Raw genomic sequence first — 12,049 nt, 5'->3', positions numbered from 1 at the left:
GGCAATGAACCTGGGGTTCCACTGAGTCACAGCCCCTCCCACAAATGTATCCTAACGTACACATACAGACAAGGAAACCCAGTTTAAATGAGACATCAAAAGCATGCAATGTTGTATCTTCTTGCTTGTTCAGTGTCATGGGTAAATCAAGCTAATCAAGGGCATTAGCACAGTGATCTGTTTTATAGAAAGGCGAGTTGAATTGATTCCATGGTTTCTAGCCCACCAGTTAATGAGGGAAAAGTTGAGCCAAATAAAACACAATCAAAACAATTATTTATTAAGCAGTGTACACAATAAAATAACAAAATAAAAAACAAGAGGCCTGAATGTCAGGCTACATTAAGAGTCAGATTTACATAAGGTGTAATATGTTCCAAACATAGTTGATGAACACGTCAAATTACCAACACAACACTATGCATGTTTTGACCCCAGGGACTTCTTCAGAAGACCTTCTTCTCTTGAGGGGCTGCTTCCCTTACCAGGGACAGGGATCCTCAATTTTGCTCCTTCGTTGTGGGTATCAAACCACAAATGGTGCTGAAGCTGCCTGCCCACTTGCTTTGCTATCTCCTGGATCTGCAGTCCCATTTTCTATCTGCATGCCTTTTGGATGCTCCTGGTTGGGTGTGCTGGTTCTTGTTTCCAGTACAGCTAATGTCATATCAAGGTCACTGGTATTTACCTTCAGGTGACCAGGCTGTGCTGTGAAGCCGCACATTGCCATATCTAGTCATGGGATGTGACACTCTTCTTACTTTGAAATTGTGGTGAGAGCTAAGCAAGCCCCAGAGTTGTTTTATAGTTTGTTCAGTCTCATTTCTTTTCTCATAGTCATCACGAGGTCTTTTGGTCTTTCCATTTAAGAAAGTTGAACCTAAATGTGAAAGGAAGTTATGAAAGCAGACTTAAAATGTGATTTCCTACAAAAATGTCAACAATTTAGTTAATTATGGTAGCTAACAATTAACTAAAACCATTCTGTTGATTTCTACAGATTTTGAGTTTTCCATAGAGATGAGAAACTATCCTTTATTGTGTTTCCTTTTTCGATGTGTGTCTATAATGTTGCCGTTGGCTTTGGTTTTTATTTATTGATGAAAAATATTGAAAAATTGAAAAAATAAATTACACACGGAATTTTGGATGATGATTAATTATTTGTAGAGTTAAATATAATAAAGAATGCTTTATGAGGCTGAATAAACAAACCTTAATTATTCTACTGTCTCAGAGCCCACTGTTAAGGCTACCATTATGAACACTGAAAGCTAAAATTGTCTGAGTCTTCATTTCCTTTTTATTGTTTTTGGTATTTAATATTCTCACCTTTAGCAATGTTTTTGAGCATTAGCAGGAAAAATCATTAAAGGATATTGGATCAGCTTTTAAAAGAAACTGGAAAGTTTATATACTTTGCAACATTGTTGAGGTTTCTTTCTAAGTTCTAAGAAGGATTCTCTTAGAAGACAAATAGGAAAGCTAATGTGGAAATCTAGAATTTACTCTTCATTTGTTACCAGATGTTCTATTCAATAAAAAAACCCACTTCAAAAAATATGCCTCCTTCATAAGGTTATGCAAGAGTAGAATGAAGATGAATTCTTTCTAATTTCGAACAAGGAAAATCTAATAACCCAGTTTCTACTTGATTCTAGATCATTGCTATTCCAATTGATTATTATCGTGTTTGTTTTACGTGGTGATTTATATGTTGCGAGCCACTTTGAACATTGGTTCTGGAAAGGTAGAATAGAATTTTTTGTATAAATTAATTGATAAAATTCTTTGTGTGTGGGACATAATGGCCTTGAACAGTTTAATTACTCAGTCACTCATGGCAATAGCAAATCTCCTATAGATAAATAACAGGATAGATTCCTAAACGTGTACATTGCTGCATATGTTATCATTGTATAAACTTCTAGGGATAATGACAGTAATAGATTCTTTATCTCTAAAGCAGGAAACTTTGATCTGATAAAGCTACAAGCTGGACATAAACTTAATATGCTGAGTGGCATCTCAGACCTCAGTATCATTAAGAAACTGCATTTTCATTATATTTCCATTGTTTTCAAAGTTGAAAGAGAAAAATAGACTGCAATTTAGCCAAAAACTTCCATAAAAATATGCTGAATTTTGAGCCATAACAATAATTGTGACTATGTGAATAAAAATTGGTCTTTCTAAAATGCATATTTTGTGAGAGTCTGTACATATTTATGTGTATGTATGTCTATATCTATGTCTATGTCTATATCTGTGTGTGTGTGTGTAGATAATTTTATCTGTGTTATTTGAGTAGAATATAGGGAATGCAAACCTATATATGGTAGGCTTAAGCCTACCATAAGTATTTAAGTATGTTATTTGCATGGCCAGGTTATGAAACACGATTGATGTTGAAATCAATGTGCTTAAACTGGAGCAACTCTGCTTACGATTTCACTGTAGTACTCTGAACAGTAGATCTGTTGAAATAAGCTATAGTGTTGAAATAAATTATAGTGTTTAATGCTGTTAAACAATTTGCTATTCAGTGTGATGCAGAGATAATGATTGACAAAGATGTCCTGTGAGTCTCTAACCTCAACATAGTATTCGCTGTAAGTCAGCCAGATATTACACAGAAGTGGAAAAAGAAGTATCAGTAACTCATACATCTATTTTAACATATGTAATATGATAAAGTAACCACTATGGGGCATTTCTGTTAGCCAAGATGACCTCTGTAGGTGACCTATGGCACTTATAGATTTCATTGATAGTCTTCCACTGCACACATTACAGAAGAAACAGAGAACGTTGTAAATTAATTGCCCTTCTGCTTTTCCTGTTTTTACATAATCTATCCATAAGAGGACTAAAAAGAGTCCCAATCACAGCCTTACCCCTATCTTCTCCCTATCTTACCCCTTACAGCTATCTTCTCTGGCAGACCACAGAAACAGAGTTTATCTGAGCACATACCCCTTTCTCTGAGCACACAAATGCTTCTTGCTCTTCCTGTTCTCCATTTCTTCTGCTCTCTTTTTCTTCCTAGCTTTTTTGGGGTGGGGTGAGGTGCTATGCACAACATCTCTTGACGATTACATTGAAAACTCTTTGTATGTCTGATGTGGGGAATATTTTTGGTACACTCTCAGTAGCCCAGTTCAGGCTGATATATTGAATTTAAACTTTATTGATTGTCAATACAATACAGAAATCAGCTTCTAATTTGATTGTATCTAACATCTCTGGTCCATGAATCAGATATCAAAATATATGCAGATAATATATCTGTTACAACAGCAATAAGACCAACAAAAACACCTGTCCCAGAAGTGTACAGCTTTACTTAAGAGCCAAAATGATACTACCATTATCCTCAGATGTGCCCCCTTTGGCAAGTTGTTATAGATATAGTGTTGTTGCTGGAAAGACCACTCAATAAAATACAATCTCAGAGAAACATTTAAGGGAACAGACATATTCATATGAAATCAGACTGTCCTCCAGATATCCTAGCACATTTAGTGTTTTACTGGTCAAAACTGGTACTTTGTATTGTTTCCAGAAATAAACTGGAAATTGAACATAAGAAGATAAGAAAAGCCATGGTGAATCAGACCAAAGTCCCATCTATTCCAGCACTCTGTTCACACAGTGGTCATCCAGCCTCTAGGAAGCCCACAAACAGGATATACAGAATATACTGCAACAGTGTCCTCCCAGCCGCACTCCCCAGTAGTTGGAGTACATGGCAATCCCAGGGCAGGAGAAGGAAGAAGATGGTGAACCCCCTTACCTGCCCACCTGAGGCCTAAGGAAGCCTGTCTTCAACAGCAAGCTGGCTGATAGATACCCAGACAGGAGCATTGGTGAAGAGCCTCATAAAATTAGTGTGACAGGACTCACCTTTGCAGAAGCCTTGTTTACTTTTATTCAGCAGGGCTTGCCCTTCTATATGCTTGACACTTTTAGGTTTAATGACATTTTCCATTAATTTACCTGGAACAGAAGCTAACCAGCCTGTAATTTCATGGAAACCACCTCTAGCCCTTGGATGCCTTTTTAAAAATGGGTGTTACATTAGCCACTCTCCAGTCCTCTGGTATAGAGTCTGATCTTAGGGATATGTTGTGTCCGGTGCTGGGGCCTGACTTAGGGAACCCCCCAGGGACACCCATCCCAGAAACAAGGCTTGCAGCCCCCCAGTCCAGCCCTACCACCCTTAACACTCACCCAGCCAGGAGAGAACAGACGTCAGAGACACAAACAAGGGCCAAGAATGTGAAAGAAGCCCCAGGTGCAGGAAGCTCAGGCAAAGCCTCAACAACAGGAGGCAGGCTAGGTGATGTCTCCTGGGTCGTAACAACTGCCAGTTATCCAGTCAGGGCTCCAGGGCAGACTTTCTCCTCAGCCCAGGGGAAGATGCCAGTGCTAGGAATGGCAGTTCATGACAGATAGATCCCCAAACCCCTCACAGCAAGTACTCCAGGGTCTTGGTTGAAAAGTTTTTATTATAGAGATCCATTAAGTTCACAGGTCCTTCAAAGATGAATAGGAATTGGCAGGAATGAGAATACAAGCTAAGGCACTTTGATATAAGGATTAGGATTCCCCCCTCTCCTGGGGCAGTTAGCAAAAAGGCATGAAAGTTTCAATTCTCATGAGAAACACAATAGCTTTGTCTGGCCAGGGCAAGCCAGAAGATTACAAGGAATTCGACTCCCTCTGTCTCTTGTGAAGAGTTAAACTTTAGTACAAGGTCAGGAAGCAGGCTTCAGAGATAACAGTCTCAACATTAGTACTTTTGTTTTTAGGCAAGCTTGAGATGCCATGAATATAATGGCTACAGTACATGAGCATAATAAGAGAGCATATAGTTACACAGTATGATCAAATCAATACAGGGAACAGAGAACATATGAATCGCATGGATAAATGGTATGTAGACATGACAGAAGAACAACAGCCCAGCCAGGGGGAGAAGGGGCAGAGACAGCCAGCCAGCACCAACGCAAGCAGGAGGCCAAAGGCAGTAAAGGAGACACCAGGCCACACTACTACCCAGAGGCCAGCAGGAAAGGTGCAGCAGCACAGCAAACCAACAGACAGGCTAGAAAGGGCAGGGAGTAGCCTGGAAGAGCCAACAGCAGAGCAGCCACACGTGTGCTAAGGCAGCCAAGACAACAGATAGTTGTTAGGGGCGGGGCTAGGAGGTGGAGGCTGGGTTTGGTGAAGGGATAAAAAGAGACCCCCCCCACAAGCAGGGGTGGAGAGTAAGGAGTTAGATATGACATGTGGAGCGACAAGGAAGAAACAGGAGTATCCTGAGAAGAAAGGGACAGCAGTGGCTGACCCCAAACCCAGAGGTGCTGCCAACACAGAGGGGAAAGTGTCACATTTTGCATACCTTTGTTAGAAAACCAGAAATTTCACATTTTCCTCACCTGCAACTATTTCAGATTTGGTGAAGATTTATTCCTTCAGATCAATGACACAACCATGGGCACTCGCATGTTATCACAATACATCAACATTTTTATGGGTGTCTTTGAACAATGCTTTCCCAGCTCTTGTAGGCTAATAACTCTCCCGTATTTGAGATTTACTGGTGACATTTTTATCATCTGGACACATGGGGAAGAAGCACTCTAGGAATTTCCCCAGCCTTAAGCAACTTCTACCCCACAATTAGCCTGACCATTAATCAATCCACACAAGAAGTACATTTTCTAGACAACACTGTACAAATACATGATGGAAGCTTAAGAACCATCTTATACTGGAAACAAAGGTATCTACACACTTGCAGACACCATTCTAAAGACTCCATTGTATATAGTCAAGCACTATGTTACAGCAACATCTGCTCCAAACCCTGTGATAGAGGTTCTCACCTACAGGATCTATAACAGACATTTTTGGAATTACAATTCCTGTGTGATATAGTAAGGAAACAGACTGACAAAGCCAGAATGATTCCAAAGTATAACCTGCTACAAGTCAGGCCAAAACAAAACAACAATAGAACACTACTGGTGGTAACTTATGGCTCTCAGCATAAACAAGTTGAACACATCATCAATGACTTGAAACCTATGCTGTACAATGATACTCTTCTCTCACACGCATTGGGAGGCAAACCTTTTCTTGCCCACAGACAGCCCCTTAACCTCAAACAACTTCTCAATTATAATAATGCACTTCCCAAAACTGACATGGACTATGTGACCAGAGCCTTCAATAAACTAAGATGCCAACTCTGTCCCCGAATAAACCAAGATGCCAACTTCAACAGCATGATTACTGGACCTAACAACACCAATTTTACCATCTCAAGTTCATTCACGTGTTTATCTTCCAATGTTATATATGCTATCAAGTGTCAACAATGCCATTCTACTCTCTACATTGGACAAACAGGTCAGTCCCAACACAAAAGAATAAATGGACATAAATCTGACATTAGAAATCACAACACTCAAAAACCAGTGGGAGAACATTTTAATCTGCCAGGACATTCCACTGCTAAAAGTGGCTGTCCTCAAACAAAGACGCTTCAAGGGCAGATTACAATGTGAGATTGCTGAACGTGAGTTCATTTACAAGTTCAAAACAATGGGCTAAATAGAGACATAGGATTCTTATCTCTCTACAGATGCTAATTTCTGCTCTAATCAGCTGCTTTGTACCTTTACATCCTGACTTCTTTCTTTGCTTCACCTCTCCCACCTCCTGACTGAGATATAAAGTCTCAGGGATCTTCTCACCTCTCTGTATCTGAAGATGGGAGCTTTAACTCTCAAAAGCTTATACCTTGAAAATCTTGTTGGTCTCTAAGGTGCCACAAGACATAAATCCTGCTGTTCTACTGCAGATCAGCATGGCTACCTACCTCAACTAATTTCACATCTGAGTTCTTTAAGAACTCTATAATGGATACCATCTGGTCCTGATGATTTGTTATTCTGACTTCATCCCTTGTCTCTATTATTTGCCCCAGCTCCTCATCTTCTCCTCCTGAAAATATCCATTCAGGAACAGGTATCTACTATCTGCCCTATATCTTTAGGATTGAAGACAGATGAGAAGAATTAATTTAGTTTCTCAGCAATCACATCATCTTCCATTAATTCCATTGTCATCCAATGGTCCAACTGCTTCACTAGCCAATTTCTTGTTCTTAATATATTTAGAATATTGCTGGTCTTGATGTGTTTAGTGTTCCTCAAAATTCTTCTTTGCATCACTAATTGTCCACTTGTGTTTCCTTTGTGCAAGTTTCTGTTGGTGCTTGTTTCATTTGAGCAAGCCTTCAAGTTCTGAAAGAAGATTTTTCTCTCTAATAGCTTTCTTCACCCTGCTCATTAGCCATGCTGGTAAACTCTTTGACTTTATACTATCTTTCCTGGCCTGTAGCATACGTTCTAACTAAGACTATTGAGGTTTTGAGTAACCCCCAAGCCTTTTTGAGATATTTGACCCTCTTTACCATTCCTTTCAATTTCTTTTTTACCAGATTCCTCATTTTAGAGAAATTTTCACTTTTGAAATCAAATATGACCATATCGGAATTTCCTGGCACTTTCCCAAATATATATATATATATATAAATCATATTTGATGCCATTATGGTCACTGTTACCAGCTGAGAGTAGGATCTGGGAAAACCGGATTCAAACTCTTTCTCTGCTATGGAAGGTTGCTGGGTGACCTCGGGCCAAACACAGACTCTCGGCCTAATCTACTTTACAGGGTTGTTCAGGGGATAAAATTAGGGGAGAGGAGAATTATGTAAACCACGTTGAGTTCCCACTGGGTAAAAAGCTAAGGTATAAATAAATAAATAGATCTCGCATTGGCTACTAGGCAGCAGCAATGAAGATGAAGTCCAGGGTCCTCTTTACTGTGCTTGGTAGAGTATCTAGAAATGTTACCTCTTTCGCATGACTGGAACATGTATTTATCCAGTCAATATGAGGGTAGTTAGAGTTGCCCATTATTACAACTCTCTCTTCTTTGAATGCTTCTCTGATTTCATTCTGCATCTCAAGCTTGATCTGAGCATTTTGACCAGGGGGCTGACAGCACATCCCCAGTACTTAATTGGTATTAGGGCTTGATGCTGTCACCCACGATGATTCTGTGGAGAAGTCTGCCCTTTTCAATTGGTGTAGTCTCATCAAATTAGATATGCTTATAGTTGTAGGTTGCTGATTTTTATACTAGTTGAAATTTTCGCTTGATTTTCAAAAGCAGCGCTGCTAATCTTACACATTATTGGAATCTTAACTCAATTTTTCCAGAAAAAAATAGCTCTATCAGCTCTGTCATGATAATAATTTTTCCCAGGGTGTACTAACCAAAGTTGATGAAAGGAGTTCTGTGCCAGAGAGAGAAGCTACTTATGTGCCATGGAAACCACCTGATAAGGCTGGATTTTAAAGCACCCCAAAATGTTAACTGGTTGCTTAAGAGGGAATGCCTCTTTGAGGAAGACAGGATGAAAAACATTCTTTTAATTGGGCAACACTTGCACAAGTAGCAGCACCTGGACTAATTTGGAGAAAAATGACATGAGCTTTTTAATATGACAAACCAAAGATGACTTAGATGGTAGTGCTTGCTTTTGCTCAAGTAGAGAGGAAGACAAATCAAAAGAAGGAAAGGCCTTATGAACATATAGTATGGATTAAAGTATCCAGGGAAAAGGAATAAGAAAAACAAACAAACCCCCTTAAAATAAAATCTATTGGATACAGATGCATAAATCATTGGCAATCAACACAATAAATGATTGTGGAAGAATCACACATCTATTTCACCCAGAACTGAGAAAGTCCCAAGGAAAGAGAAATGAAAACATGGACACAGAAGATCTGTGACACAGAAGATCAAAGACACAGTTTCATTCAGTTTTTCAGAACAGGATTTAACCTTTTTTATTTCCCTACAATGGAGAATAAAAAATAAGGCCAAGCGAGCCATATTTATATTAGCTCATATTTTTAAGGAGGTATGAAAGCATAATGTTTTCTCAATTTCAGATATGTACATGAGTATTTTTGCAAGACCAGATGTATCTGCTTCTCATAAAACTACTAAAGGCACAGGAGTTCAAGCAGAAGACAGTTACTTGTGGATGCTATCTGGAGAAGTCTTTTTAGGTTTCTTTAATGTAGCTGCATGTAGGCACCTCCTCCTGGCCTGGGATGGAGTTCAGAGTTGAAGCCCCTTCCTGGGGTCCCTTCTCCTGGCCTTTTTGAGGGGTTAGAGGGACAGAAATAGGGAAGGAGGGGCTTGTTGCAACACTCACTTCCTTCTCTTACACTGGCTCATGAATGGCTTCTGCTCCAAGACTGTGACCTTGCCCTGCCTCCTTGGCTATCTTTCCCCAGACCTTTTAAAGGTTCCCCTAGAATCAGGATGGTCCCAGGCTCTGCCATCCTCTACCTTTGGAGGGTTTTCTCCAGGCTGCCAGGCCATTGGGCCAGTATGGCCTCTTGATCCCTTTCCCAATCTCAAACCTCAATCAGCCACCACTTGTCAAATAGGTGGGGCTGGGTGCCACCCTTGTGCAGCCAAGGTAGGAGACATCAACCCCAATGGTGTGTCCCCTGGTTGCATCTCCATGGCCTTCCTGAACAACTGTGTCAAGGAAGGACCCTTCACCTATTATTGCTGCCAGGTGCTCGGAATCAAGCCGGCCCCTAGCATCTCTGTTCACAGCCCTGCACCCTCTCTTTCTAGGGATGTCAGGCTCAGAGTATCTGTACCATGTTGCTGAGGCTGCTGGCCCCTGAGGAGGCAAGCAGATAGGGTGAGCCTCTATAATAATATAATAATAATAATTTGATTTATATATCACCCTTCAGGACAACTTAACACCCATTCAGAGTGGTTTACAAAGTATGTTATTATTATCCCCACAACAATCACCCTGTGAGGTGAGTGGGGCTGGGAGAGCTCCAAAGAGCTGTGACTGACCCAAAGTCACCCAGCTGGCTTCAAGTGAAGGAGTGGGGAATCAAACCCAGTTCTCCAGATTAGAGTCCCACGGCTCTTAACCACTATGCCAAACTGGCTCTCTAGCTGCACAGGCAGTATCCTCACTGGAGCATGTCCTGCTGGGGATAGAGGAACTGCAGCTTCCTGCTCCTGTCCTCTGGAGGCTTCCCCAATGGCCCCAGGTCCCATGGTGTCATCACTTGGTTGGGCAAGGTAAGACCTGGGCCAGGATGCTGGATCCAGACACTGCACTGGGCTCTTTGTCCTTTTTGTAACACATAATGGGCAACAGATGACCTAGCATGGTCTATTCCCTTCCCATATCCTGGACCCAAGCCAGCCCTGCCCATTCTCAACTAGGGTTTTAAACCCAGGCTAGATCTCTTGCCGCCACATAATGGGCATCATGGGATCTATGTTTGAAAGTGTGTGTAGATTCTGTGAATACTGACATAACTTTAGGATTGTTTTTATAAGAGCTACTGCCTTTTTGCCTTGGCATTGGTTGCAGTGACAGAATGTCTTGAAAGTTAATTTACTGCAGATGTTCATATGGCCTTCCAAAGATCTTTTAAATAGTATGTAATGCTAGATATTGTGGAAAATAACAAACAAAAATGTAGTATTTGTTTATTATAACATTTATCTCCCACCTTTCCCTTTGCATCTTATTAGTCAACTTATAATTTATTCCATTAAAGCAATAAACAATAACATACACCATTTATGAAACACTATGCCCTCAAGCCACCAGCTCGAATGTTACTTGACCCGATGATAACCCAAAGAATGTAACTGGCAGACAGGGAAGTATGGAGAAAGCTGGTTCTTCAGATATGAGCGTCCCAGGTCATGAAAGGCTTTAGTAGTTATAATGAGCACCATGAACTAAGCTCAGAAACTAACGGACAACCAATGTACTTGCTTTAAAAACAGTGAGATATATTTCCAGTGGCTGACCTCTGACAATAAGCAAGCTGCTACATTTTGAACCAGTAGTAGCCTCCAGGTTGTCTTCAAGGGCAGTCCTGCATAGCACACATTACATTATTACAACCATGAAGTTACAAAAGCATGGATCAACAAGGCCAATCATCTAAAGAAAAAGAAAAAGTGGATCAGATGCAGATGAGAGAAGGCACTTTGGGCTGTTGGAGTATCTAGGCTTACCATACCCTAGTTGGCCTTTAAAGTGCTACTGGACCCCAATGTTGTTCTTCTACTACAAACCAACACAGCTACCCACCTGAAACTATCCCCCAGCTGGCCCACTGTCAGCAGGCTCTTCCAGCCACCATTCAGCTGGCCAATGGGGAGGAGGGATGGCAGAAAATGGGGGAAAACATCAGCAGCCTCCTGTTGCATTGATGTCACTCCCAGTACACTTAGTACTGATGTCAGTGTGTCACTGGGGTCTGTCAGTCCCTAGCCGTTAGGTTCCTTCAAGTTCTCCACAGTTAACACACAGGTGTTCCAGTTGAAACAACTTTTTTAGAAATCCATACAGTTCAGGGCGTTCACACAAAGGTAGCAATTGGCAGAAGTGACAATACAAACAAAGGCATGACTAATTATAGGGAAACTTCTTGCCCTTTGGGTCCGTTGACATTCTGCCGCAAAACCCCAAAGAAGTTACATGGGAATTGATTAGTTTAGACTAAATGAAGTACAAAGTGAAAATATCCCAGTCTCTGGGAAAAGATACAATATTCACTGCTAACAGCTTGCCTTCAAGGACACTTGCTGGAAAAATGAAAGTACATATTTTCAACAGATAACGGAGAGGCCCCACTGGCTCTCCTGCCTTTTATGTTAGCAGTTAAGACACTCTCAGATGACTTATACAGTATACAGAATATAACTTTGGCAAACAGTTATGATCAGCACAACACAATAATGGCAGGTGTGCTGGCATACATGACAGGGTCACTCTGGTATTTCGGCAAAACTCTAAGTCTAAACCACGATGACATCATTGGCAAACCCTATGCAATCTGGTAAGTCCCCCCACCCCCCACTGGTTGCAAGGGGAGACCTGGCAACT

The sequence above is a fragment of the Eublepharis macularius genome, chromosome 4 (assembly GCF_028583425.1).
Source record: "Eublepharis macularius isolate TG4126 chromosome 4, MPM_Emac_v1.0, whole genome shotgun sequence".
Classification (NCBI taxonomy): Eukaryota; Metazoa; Chordata; class Lepidosauria; order Squamata; family Eublepharidae; genus Eublepharis; species Eublepharis macularius.
The sequence above is the reverse complement of the archived record's forward strand: the minus strand, read 5'-3'. Positions refer to the sequence as shown.